This window comes from Triticum aestivum, chromosome 6D (genome assembly GCF_018294505.1).
Source record: "Triticum aestivum cultivar Chinese Spring chromosome 6D, IWGSC CS RefSeq v2.1, whole genome shotgun sequence".
In the NCBI taxonomy this organism is placed as follows: domain Eukaryota; kingdom Viridiplantae; phylum Streptophyta; class Magnoliopsida; order Poales; family Poaceae; genus Triticum; species Triticum aestivum.
Window position 1 is genome coordinate 159,114,048 of NC_057811.1, and position 10,877 is coordinate 159,124,924.

Sequence of the window (10,877 nt, forward strand, 5' to 3'; positions counted from 1 at the left end):
TTCAATTTGCACAAAATTATATATTTCCCTTAAAGCAGCTTGTGTCTTATGAGCAGGGAAAAATTTAACAGAGAGGTAATAAATCATATCCTGGGGACTATGCACACAACCAGGATCAAGAGAATTGAACCATATCTTAGCATCACCCTTTAATGACAACAGAACTATCTTAAGGATGTAATAGTAGCGAGTTTTCTCATCATTAGTAAACAGGGTGGCTATATCATTTAATTTAGGAAGATGTGCCACAACAGTTTTAGATTCATAGCCATAGAAGGGATCAGATTCAACCAAAGTAATTATATCAGGGTCGACAGAGAATTCATAATCCTTATCAGTAACAAAGATAGGTGAAGTAGCATAAGCAGGATCATATTTCATTCTATCATCCAGAGTTTTTTGTTTTAGCTTAGCTAATAATTTCTTAAGATCACTTCTATCATTGCAAGCAAGAAAGTCTCTAGCAGTTTCTTCATCCATAACATAGCCCTCAGGCACAACAGGCAATTCATATTTAGGGGGAGAGTCTTCATCATCACTTTCATCAATATTATCAGTTTCAATAATTTCATTCCCTCTAGCCCTAGCAAGTTGTTCATCAAGAAATTCACCAAGTGGCACAGTAGTATCAAGCATAGAAGTAGTTTCATCATGAGTATCATGCATAGCAGAAGTGGCATCATCAATAACATGCGACATATCAGAATTAATAGCAGAAGCAGGTTTAGGTGTCACAAGCTTACTCAAAACAGAAGGTGAATCAAGTGCAGAGCTAGATGGTAGTTCCTTAGCTCCCCTCGTAGTTGAGGGATAATTTTTTGTTTTCGCGTCTTTCAAGTTCTTCATAGTGACTAGCAGATATAAATCCCAAGTGACTCAAAGAATAGAGCTATGCTCCCCGGCAACGACGCCAGAAAATAGTCTTGATAACCCACAAGTATAAGGGATCGCAACATTTTTCGAGGGTAGAGTATTCAACCCAAATTTATTGATTCGACACAAGGGGAGCCAAAGAATATTCTCAAGTATTAGCAGCTGAGTTGTCAATTCAACCACACCTGGATAACTTATTACCTGCAGCAAAGTATTTAGTAGAAAAGTAGTATGGAAGTAACGGTAGCAAAAGTAATATTTTTGGGTTTTGTAGTGATTGTAACAGTAGCAACGGTAAAGTAAATAAGCGAAGAACAATATGTGAAAATCTCGTAGGCATTGGATCGGTGATGGAGAATTATGCCGGATGTGGTTCATCATGTAACAGTCATAACATAGGGTGACACAGAACTAGCTCCAATTCATCAATGTAATGTAGGCATGTATTCCGAATATAGTCATACGTGCTTATGGAAAAGAACTTGCATGACATCTTTTGTCCTACCCTCCCGTGGCAGCGGGGTCCTAATGGAAACTAAGGGATATTAAGGCCTCCTTTTAATAGAGTACCGGACCAAAGCATTAACACATAGTGAATACATGAACTCCTCAAACTACGGTCATCACCGGGAGTGGTCCCGATTATTGTCACTTCGGGGTTGCCGGATCATAACACATAGTAGGTGACTATAGACTTGCAAGATAGGATCAAGAACTCACATATATTCATGAAAACATAATAGGTTCAGATCTGAAATCATGGCACTCGGGCCCTAGTGACAAGCATTAAGCATAGCAAAGTCATAGCAACATCAATCTCAGAACATAGTGGATACTAGGGATCAAACCCTAACAAATCTAACTCGATTACATGATAAATCTCATCCAACCCATCACCGTCCAGCAAGCCTACAATGGAATTACTCACGCACGGCGGTGAGCATCATGAATTTAGTGATGGAGGATGGTTGATGATGACGATGGCGACGGATTCCCCTCTCCGGAGCCCCGAACGGACTCCAGATCAGCCCTCCTGAGAGAGTTTAGGGCTTGGCGGCGGCTCCGTATCGTAAAACGCGATGAATCTTTCTCTCTGATTTTTTTGGGATAATTAGATTTATGCCCCTAGTTGTGTCCCACTTGGCTGTTTTACCCCTAATTTCCAAAAGTCACCGCTTCTGTCCAAGTCACTTCTCTCCTCTTATGCTTTTGCCCTTTGACCGTTTGACCATCAGTTTGAAAACTTCATAACTAATTCATACTAAATCAGAAAAATGCAAATAAGATATCAAAATGTTCGGAAAAACATCTCCTATATGTCAGTGTCATTTGCATTCATGAAAAAAGTGTTTGAAAGTGCCCATCCGAGTTTTAGCTCTTATGCTACCACCATGAATATTAAAATCTAAAACAATTCAAATAATTCAAATAAAAACATTGGTGGCAGAGAAAGACAAATGTTTGAAGTGATTGCCAACTTTCATCAGGGATTGACATTCGTGGGTGCCCCAGCAAAAAAACAATCAGCACTCCAAAATAGATTTTTTTTGCCACGACTTCCACGAATGTCGTTCCCTGATGAAACTTGGCAAGCACTTAGCACATTTGTCGTTCTTTGCCACCATATTTTTTTTAATTTGTTTAGATTTTACTATTCATGGTGGTACCAAAAGAGCTAAAACTCGCATGTGCACTTTCCAACACTTTTTTCATTAATGCAAATGACACTTGCATATAGGTGATGTTTTTCTGAACATTTTGGTATCTTATTTGCATTTTTCTGACTTTGTATGATTTAGTTATGAAGTTTTCAAACTGACGGCCAAACGGTCAAAGGGCAAAAGCATAAGAGGAGCAAAGTGACTTGGACAGAACCGGTGACTTTTGGAAATTAGGGGTAAAACAGACGAGTCGGACACAACTAGGGGCATAAATCTAATTATCCCAGTTTTTTTCTCCCCGAACACGAATATATGGAGTTGGAGTTGAGGTCGGTGGAGCTCCAGGGGGCCCACGAGGCAGGGGGCGCGCCCAGGGGGCAGGCGCGCCCCCCGCCCTGGTGAAAGGGTGTGGGGCCCCTGGCCTTGATTCTTTCGCCAGTATTTTTTATTATTTCCAAAAATAATCTCCGTGAAGTTTCAGGTCATTCCGAGAACTTTTGTTTCTGCACAAAGATAACACCATGGCAATTCTGCTGATAACAGCGTCAATCCGGGTTAGTTCCATTCAAATCATGCAAGTTAGAGTCCAAAACAAGGGCAAAAGTGTTTGGAAAAGTAGATACGACGGAGATGTATCACCTAGCTAGACGAACCCAACGAACAAGAGACACAGCAGTTTACCCTGGTTCGGGCCACCTTGCAGTGTAATACCCTACTCTAACTTTGTGGTGGATTTCCTCGAGGGGCTGAGGATGAACTAGTACAGTGGATGAACAGCCTCAAGAGGTGAGGTGTTCTTGAGCTTGCATGAGCTGGTGAGCTGGTCAGGGGTGGAATCGGTCCTCCTACCATGGTGGTGGCTAGTCCTATTTATAGTGCCTTGGTCCTCTTCCCAAATGTAGGCGGGAAGGGATCCCACAATGGCCAAATTCGAAGGGAGACAACTAGTACAAGCTATCCTGACAAAAGTAGTCTTCGCTTGCAAAAGGCTCTGGTGGTGACGCTGCGGTGGGCTCCGCGATGACCTCTGTCTTGCCATCATGGCGGTCTTGGTCTTGTTGCACTGATATGGAAACCTTTGCCTGATTCCTCGGGACCCCGCGTCTGCACTTGCCTCCTTAGCACCAAAGAGGAAACTAGTACACTGCACCCGCTGGCGCTCGCCCGCCTGGCCTTGCTCGTCATGGCTCACGTCATGCGAGCCTCGCGAGGTGCACCTTGCATAGATATCTCCGCTCCTCGAGAGCCGTCCTGGTGAGGCCGCCCCCCAGGGAGGTCTTAGTGTCGTCCTCCTCGTGAGGCTTGGCCCCTCGCGAGGGTCTTGAGCTGTTGTTGATGAAGTTGGGTCGTACCAGGCCGTAGATGGAGCCACGCCACGGGCCACAGGCAGGCAAGTCTGGATACCCCCGTTCCCAGAACGCCGACATAGACTTCGACCTGCTGGCTGGAGTTTCCCCCGTCAGGCACCCATCTGGTACAAGCCGCCAGCCAATCTCCACAGGTTAATAAATAGTAACGTCTAACTGAGCCGGTTAGTTAGATGCGTGCACTTGGTGTAGCAGGATCTTTATTTAGTTTGATGCATACACTTGTTCATTTTTGGTAGCCCTTTTGTAATGATGGCTGATGTTTGGTTTGGAAGAGAGAGCTGCGTCTTTACTCTTCTGGCCTGCTTACTGCTTCTGTTGCACCCCAGCCCTGGTTGCTGCTGCTGCTGTTTTCAATGTACAATCAGTAGTATATTTCGTCTGTTGGTTGAAGAAATGTGTTTTTATAACAACAAACACAATGTTTTGGAAGTCGTTGCACGGTCCGATCCTTTAGTGCTCCGTATCGTACGTAGCGCATACTATTTTTGGTACGGAACACATTTTCCACTTGTCGATAACATGCAGCCCACTGATGAAGGCCCAACAGAGGAGCCCATAATTAACTGGAAGGGAGGCTCTCACATGGATCCGGCCCAGGTACATGCTCATGGTCCCCTAAACATAAATAAGTAAATAAATAAATAAATAAATCTAAATGCTCATGCACCAGTTCTTTAAATTCACGATTTAACAGGAGGATATTATTTCCTATGATAGTGTCGTTACATTCCGTCGATATTATTCTTAGGCAAAGATAGCGACCAGTCTTCTTTCTCCCACCATTTTCTTCCTGCAACCAACGGACCCATGCAAATTGTAGTCAATGTCGTAATTAGTTTCGGTCCATTATTATTTTTCAATAAGAATGTCCAACCCAGCCCAGCACATTGGCGACAGCACTTTATCCTCCGCCTTGGTGCGCTCGCCGCGGCACCGCCGTCCGGCCCTGTCAACATAGTGAATCGGGAGAGGACTGTAGTTGTGATTATGACAGTACGAACCCACCAGGTCCACTCCCAAACACAAGCAAGCGCCTCTTTTACTACTCAAATGCACCCCTCGTTTTTTACTCTAATCCACCTTGCTGATATCTGGGACCCACATCATTTTCAACGTATAGTCAATTAACGACAGAATTGCACAACTTTTTTTAGGATTTGTTCGGAGGAGCAGGCTATAAACTGGGTTGTGCGGTCTATGTGGCCCGTCTAACAACATGACCAGCCCAACAGTTTTTTCTTTGGGAAAATAGGTAGCCCACTATTTCTTTTGGAAGAATACCCAAGCTAGGCCTATTTGTTTTCTCTGACTTAATGGGCTACAAATCTTTCAAGACGAGGAGGGATGCATTCCGGCCTGGCCAAAGACTATGGTCAGTATCTGTTAAAAGTAATATCAAAGGGGTTGAAAATTCCAAAAAAAAAATATAGCAAATGGGAAATTAGTTTCTTTTTTGTTTTTGTTCTTCACTGATATTTTATATTTCATTGGATACATAGTACTAAATTATTTTTAAATTTGTTTTAGTATGGCTACTATTTTTTGCATTAAGAATATTTTGTTCCCCAGCAAAAATTTGTGAATTTTCAAAATTTCGCACATTTTTAGTTCAATTTTTTAACCCTGGTACTGACCAGAAAATGGGCAGCAATTCTAAAAATGGAAAATGGGCTGCAATAAATTTCATATGAATTAGAAAATGAGTAAAAATTATAAAAATAATAGAAAATGGGCTGTACACGCCACAGATTTTGAGGCTGACTTGTTTACACAAGGCTTTGTCAGTCAACACACGATTCTAGCAGCAGCGAGTGTTGGATGTCCATCCAATGGCCGACGTGCTTCTTCAATCTCTGATCTTCTTGCTCCAGCCGCCTAAACCAGCGCCGGCAGGACTGCCTGCTCCCTCCTCTTGTGGCCTGCTGTGATGCCGCGCAGGCTTCACCGGCCCACCCTACTCCCTCTGCTCGTCTGGCCGCACGCAATCAACTGCCTCCTTATTACGCGAAAAAAATGATTCCTCCCACTGACATCTGGGGCGCACCGGCTCACAGGCTGACCTGTGGGCCTACTAAGTTGACACGTACGCAGGGCTTTGTCAACTTAGTCAACAAACGATTCTAGCAGCAGTGACTGTTGGATTTGAATCGAACGGTCTTGCTGCTTCTTCAATCGCTGCTCTTCTTGCACCAGCCGTCCAAACTAGCACCGGCAAGACTGCCTGCTCCTGCCTCCAGTGGCCGGCTGTGTTGCCGCTGAGGCCTCACCGCCCCTACTACTCCCACCGCTGGCCAGGCCCTACGGCAACAGCAGCCTCACACCAAGCCGAACCAGTGAACCCTCGTACTCCTCTCTGCGTGGGCATCCACTACCGCGTCTTTCCCGTCTTCGCGTCGTCCCCTTCCTAGGCCTCGCCGTCGTCCACCGCCTTGGTGCTCTCGGCATGGCGTGGTCAATATGGTCAAGGAACGACTTCCATCAGAAGAGTACTGTACGTGGAGAGGCTAACAGCTGGGTCCATGGCGGCAGCAAGGAAGTGCCTCCTTATTACGCGCAAAATAATTATTCCTCCACCTGACAGCAGGGACCCCACCGGACGGGCCATCGTATTTCCCGAAAAAACCTTTTCCCCCTAACCGTTGGGACCCACCAGCTACGTCTTTGCACGCAAGGAAGTGCCTGACAGTCGGGACCCACCTGGTCGAAGCGTAAGTAGCGTTGTCATTCTGGTCGCGAACGTGTACGTACATACAATCGGTCTATCTGCAGGCTACAGCGATGAACTGTGGCCATGTAAGGAAGGGCACGTGTCGTAGTATAGGCGCGTGTCATAGTAGAGGCGTGCACGTAGCATGTCATGCAGCCCTGTTAATATCATGTACACGTACGTACAGCCAGGGTGCAAGAAAGTAAATACGGCCACGTACGTACATATGGGCGGGGTCTCGAATGCCTACTCGCGCATACGTGCGGCCAGCGCTCATGTACATGGCTGGGTCAGAACGGAGAAACTGCGTCGTCGTGTTCATCGGGAGCCAACCGGCTTGGACGGAACAACCGATCGAAACGAGGCCTGGCGTACCACAGAACGGAGGAAACAACCTTGTGTTCGATCGGCCACGGTCGAAACAGGATCCTGTTCATCAGGAGGGGTCTGGCGTACCACAAAATAGAGGAAACAGACTTCTCTTGGACCACCTACGGTTGAAACGGGGTCCTGTTGATTGGGAGGGGTGTGGCGTACCACAAAACGGAGGAAATGGACTTGTGTTGGAGCGCTACGGTTGGAACGAGGGTCCTGTTCATCGGGAGGGGTGTGGCGTACTGCAAAACCGGACTCCACGGGATACTGTTCATCTCCATAGTCGACTACCTCCACGGGCTACTGTTCATCCACCGTCGACCTCCTCCAGCCTCCACCTGCGACTGTTCATCCACGGCATCTCCCCTCCTGCCTCCACCAGCCACTGTTCATCCACGGGCACCTGTTCATCCAGCCTCCACCGCTCCTCTACTGGCTACTGTTCAACCAGCCCTCTCCACGGGGTCCTGTTCAACCACCCATCCACGGGCCACTGTTCATCCAGCCCTCCACCGGCTGCTGTTCAACCAGCCCTCCACGGGGTCCTGTTCATCCACCCCCAACCGGCTCGATCGGGGTCCTGTTCATCCAGCGGCAACGACCTCTACTACCACGGGGTCCTCCTCATCCAACCCCCACCAGGAACTGTTCATCCAACCCTCCAATAATGCTCGCTGTTCATCAAGAGGCAGCATCGATCGACTTTAGTTAGCATCAGTAGCAAAGGAATCACTCGGGTTCAGTTAAAAGCAAGGGATCGTCGGGGTTCAGTAACGTAGCTAGTGCAATCGCTCGGGTTCAGTTAGAGCCCAACGCCTCGCTCGGGTTCAGTTAGAGCGCAACGCCTCGCACACACACGCGTACGTGTACGAGAGAAACGCGCAAACCTCCGTGCATCGCTCGGCCCCGACCACCCATCGTAACCGGGAACTCCCTGATATTTTCCACCCCCTCGCTTCTACCACGTTTTTTCCATCACAGACGGCCCAAAGAATGTCATGCAGCTGCGTCTCCAACCCGGCCAGGACAAAAAGCCCATTTTCTGTCATAATTTTTTGTCACAGAAGTAGGAGCCCACCACATCTATGATGATACCGGGTTTTGTCACAATTATCGTCATAGAAGTGTCATAAGCATGATAGAAAAAAATTCGTTCGGCCCAAAATGTCACGGATGTGTCCTTTTTTGTAGTGATACTTTCTACCCCCCCCCCAAGACTATCAAAGGATGGAGGCCTAAAGAGATCCAAGTGAAGGAGCTCCAAGGGCCTCTTCGAGTAGATGATAGTCATGGGAGGGTGACCCTTCTCATGTAGCTTTCCTTCGATACAAGCACTGCAAGCACGATCTTTGGCAAAACTAACATTTGTTAGTCCATGGACATGGTCCCCCTTGAGAATACTTTGCAAAGATCTCATATTGACGTTGACCAAACGGCGATGCCAAATCCATCCCACATCAACTTTAGCCATTAGGCATGTCACGGTCTTAGTGGGTCGCTCCGAAAAGTTAATCACATAAAGACCATTCTCGACATGCCCAACAAAGGCTACTTTAAGAGTCTTACTCCACAAGAGGGCCACGGTATCAATATCAAAGAAGGTGGCAAATCCCATGAGTGCAAGTTGACGAACGAAAAGTAAGTTGTATGCAAGGGACTCAACAAGCATGACATGAGAAATGACAACCTTGCCAAGCCCCAAAACCTTAGAAGATGAGGCATCACCCCACTCGACATTTGTGGGCATAGATGAAACCTTGTGCACGTCCACCACCAAGTCCTTGCTTTCGGTCATATGATTTGTGGCTCCACTATCGAGCAACCATGATCCCCCACTGGAAGCAAACACCTACAAGAGATCAATGCTTGGTTTTAGGTACCCATTTTGTAATGGGTCCTTTGATGTTAGTAACAAGGGTCTTAGGAACCCAAATATACCATTCAATGTACTCATAAGGAGAACCAACAAATTTGGCATAAACATGCCCATCGCTAGCACGGCATAACACATAAGAGTTAAAGTCGTCGGCTTTGTTGGAAGGGGTGGCATTGCCCTTCTTGACACCACCACCCTTCACATTGTTCTTATTCTCCTTAGGAGCACCCTCTCCCTCCTTCACAAAAGTTTGCTTGAGAGGAGGAGGTTGTTTGGCCTTGTCATTCTTCTTCTTGTTCTTGGACTTGGGTGCAAACCCAATTCCCTCATTGCCCACAACTTCCTTTTGATTGCTCAAAACGTCTTTGAGGTTCTTCTCACCTTGTATGCAAGACACAAGGCCTTTCTCAAGTTGCTCCTTCAACTTGGCATTCTCCTCCACAAGATGCACATGCTCACAACACGGGTTAGTAGCATTTGCATTATCAATTAAAACCATATGAGGAAATGTGGCTTTCTCTTTGGTTAGCTTCACTTGGACTTGATCATGAGACTCTTTGAGGCTAGCATGATCACCCTTCAAGGCCTTGTGAGCCTTGTCAAGTATATCAAACTCCTCCTTGAGTCTAGCATGGTCAACCCCAAGTTTAGCCTTCTCAGAATTGAGCACACGAGATACAACAAGAGCATGATCAAGATCTTTCTTTAATTTAGCATGATCATCGTTGTGTGACTCCTCAAGAGCCAAACGATGACCACGCTCTTCCTCAAGCGCATTAGAGAGATCCGATATCTCATCGGCATAGTCACGACTATGCCCTTCCATCTTAGAGATGGTTTCTTCGTGAGCCTCGATCATGTCATTGGCTTCACCAAGTTGTTCCAAGAGAGCAATAAAGTGCTTCTTGGATTTACCCTTGAGCTTACTCATAAAAGACTCAAATTCATTTTCCTCCTCCTTCATCCCCTCACTTTCATCAATGCAATCCGTCGAGGAAGGATTAGTAACGATGGTAGTTTTGATGTTGGGGGTTACCTTGTTGGTGGCTTTAGCCATGAGGCACTTGGCGGTGATGTTCTCCTTGGGTGAATCGAAGAGGGACACCCGTGGAGTTGTTGCAATGGGAACGGAGGCCATGGCAACCGTCTCACTGTCTTCATCATCATCATCATCCTCATTGTACTCTTCTTGTGCCACCAACCCCTTGGGAGGAGTCTTCTTGGTGAAGTTGTTCTTGTTGGGGAAGGACTTGGCCTTGTCTTTTTCGATAAGCTTGCCACCATTGTCTTCCCTCTTCTCGTATGGGCACTCTGCAACAAAGTGGCTCACAAATTCCACAATTATAGCATGTCCTCACATGTTGCTTGCCCTTGGCGCCACTTGAGTTGTTCTTGTTGAAGTTGGGCCTTGAGTTCTTCTTGCTCCAAAATTGCCGTGAAGCAAGAGCCATGTGCTCATGATATGCATACTTGGTATCTTCGGGGCAACACTCCTCTTCTTACTCTTCAACCTCTTCTTCCACACTAGCCTTGGCCTTCAAAGCAAGGTTGGGCTTCTTTGCTCATTGACAACACAACACCGCATTGTCGGCGGTCTTGTCCAAGATCCTCATTGCAACAAACTCATCCAACACTTCACTTGAGGACAAGGCGTGAAAGTCCGGCCTTTGGCGGATGACGGAGGACATGGCCTTATGGTAGGGCATCATGGCCTTGAAAAACTAGGGCTTGATCCAATTGTCATCTGTATCCTTGCTCCCATGATCTCGGAGTGAGACCGCGAGAGTGGTTAATCTCCGGTAAAGCTCTCGAGGTTCTTCATCTTCATTCATTGCAAACTCATCGGCATCATCTTGCACCACTTCAAAGTTTGAGCGTTGAATGCTTGCGCTTCCCTTCTAAATGGAAACAACATGTTGCCATGCTTCCTTGGCAACGGTGAAAGGATGGAGATGCGCAATATCTTCAGGTGTAATTGCTTCTTGGAGAATGAAGAGAGCGGACTCGTTGAATTG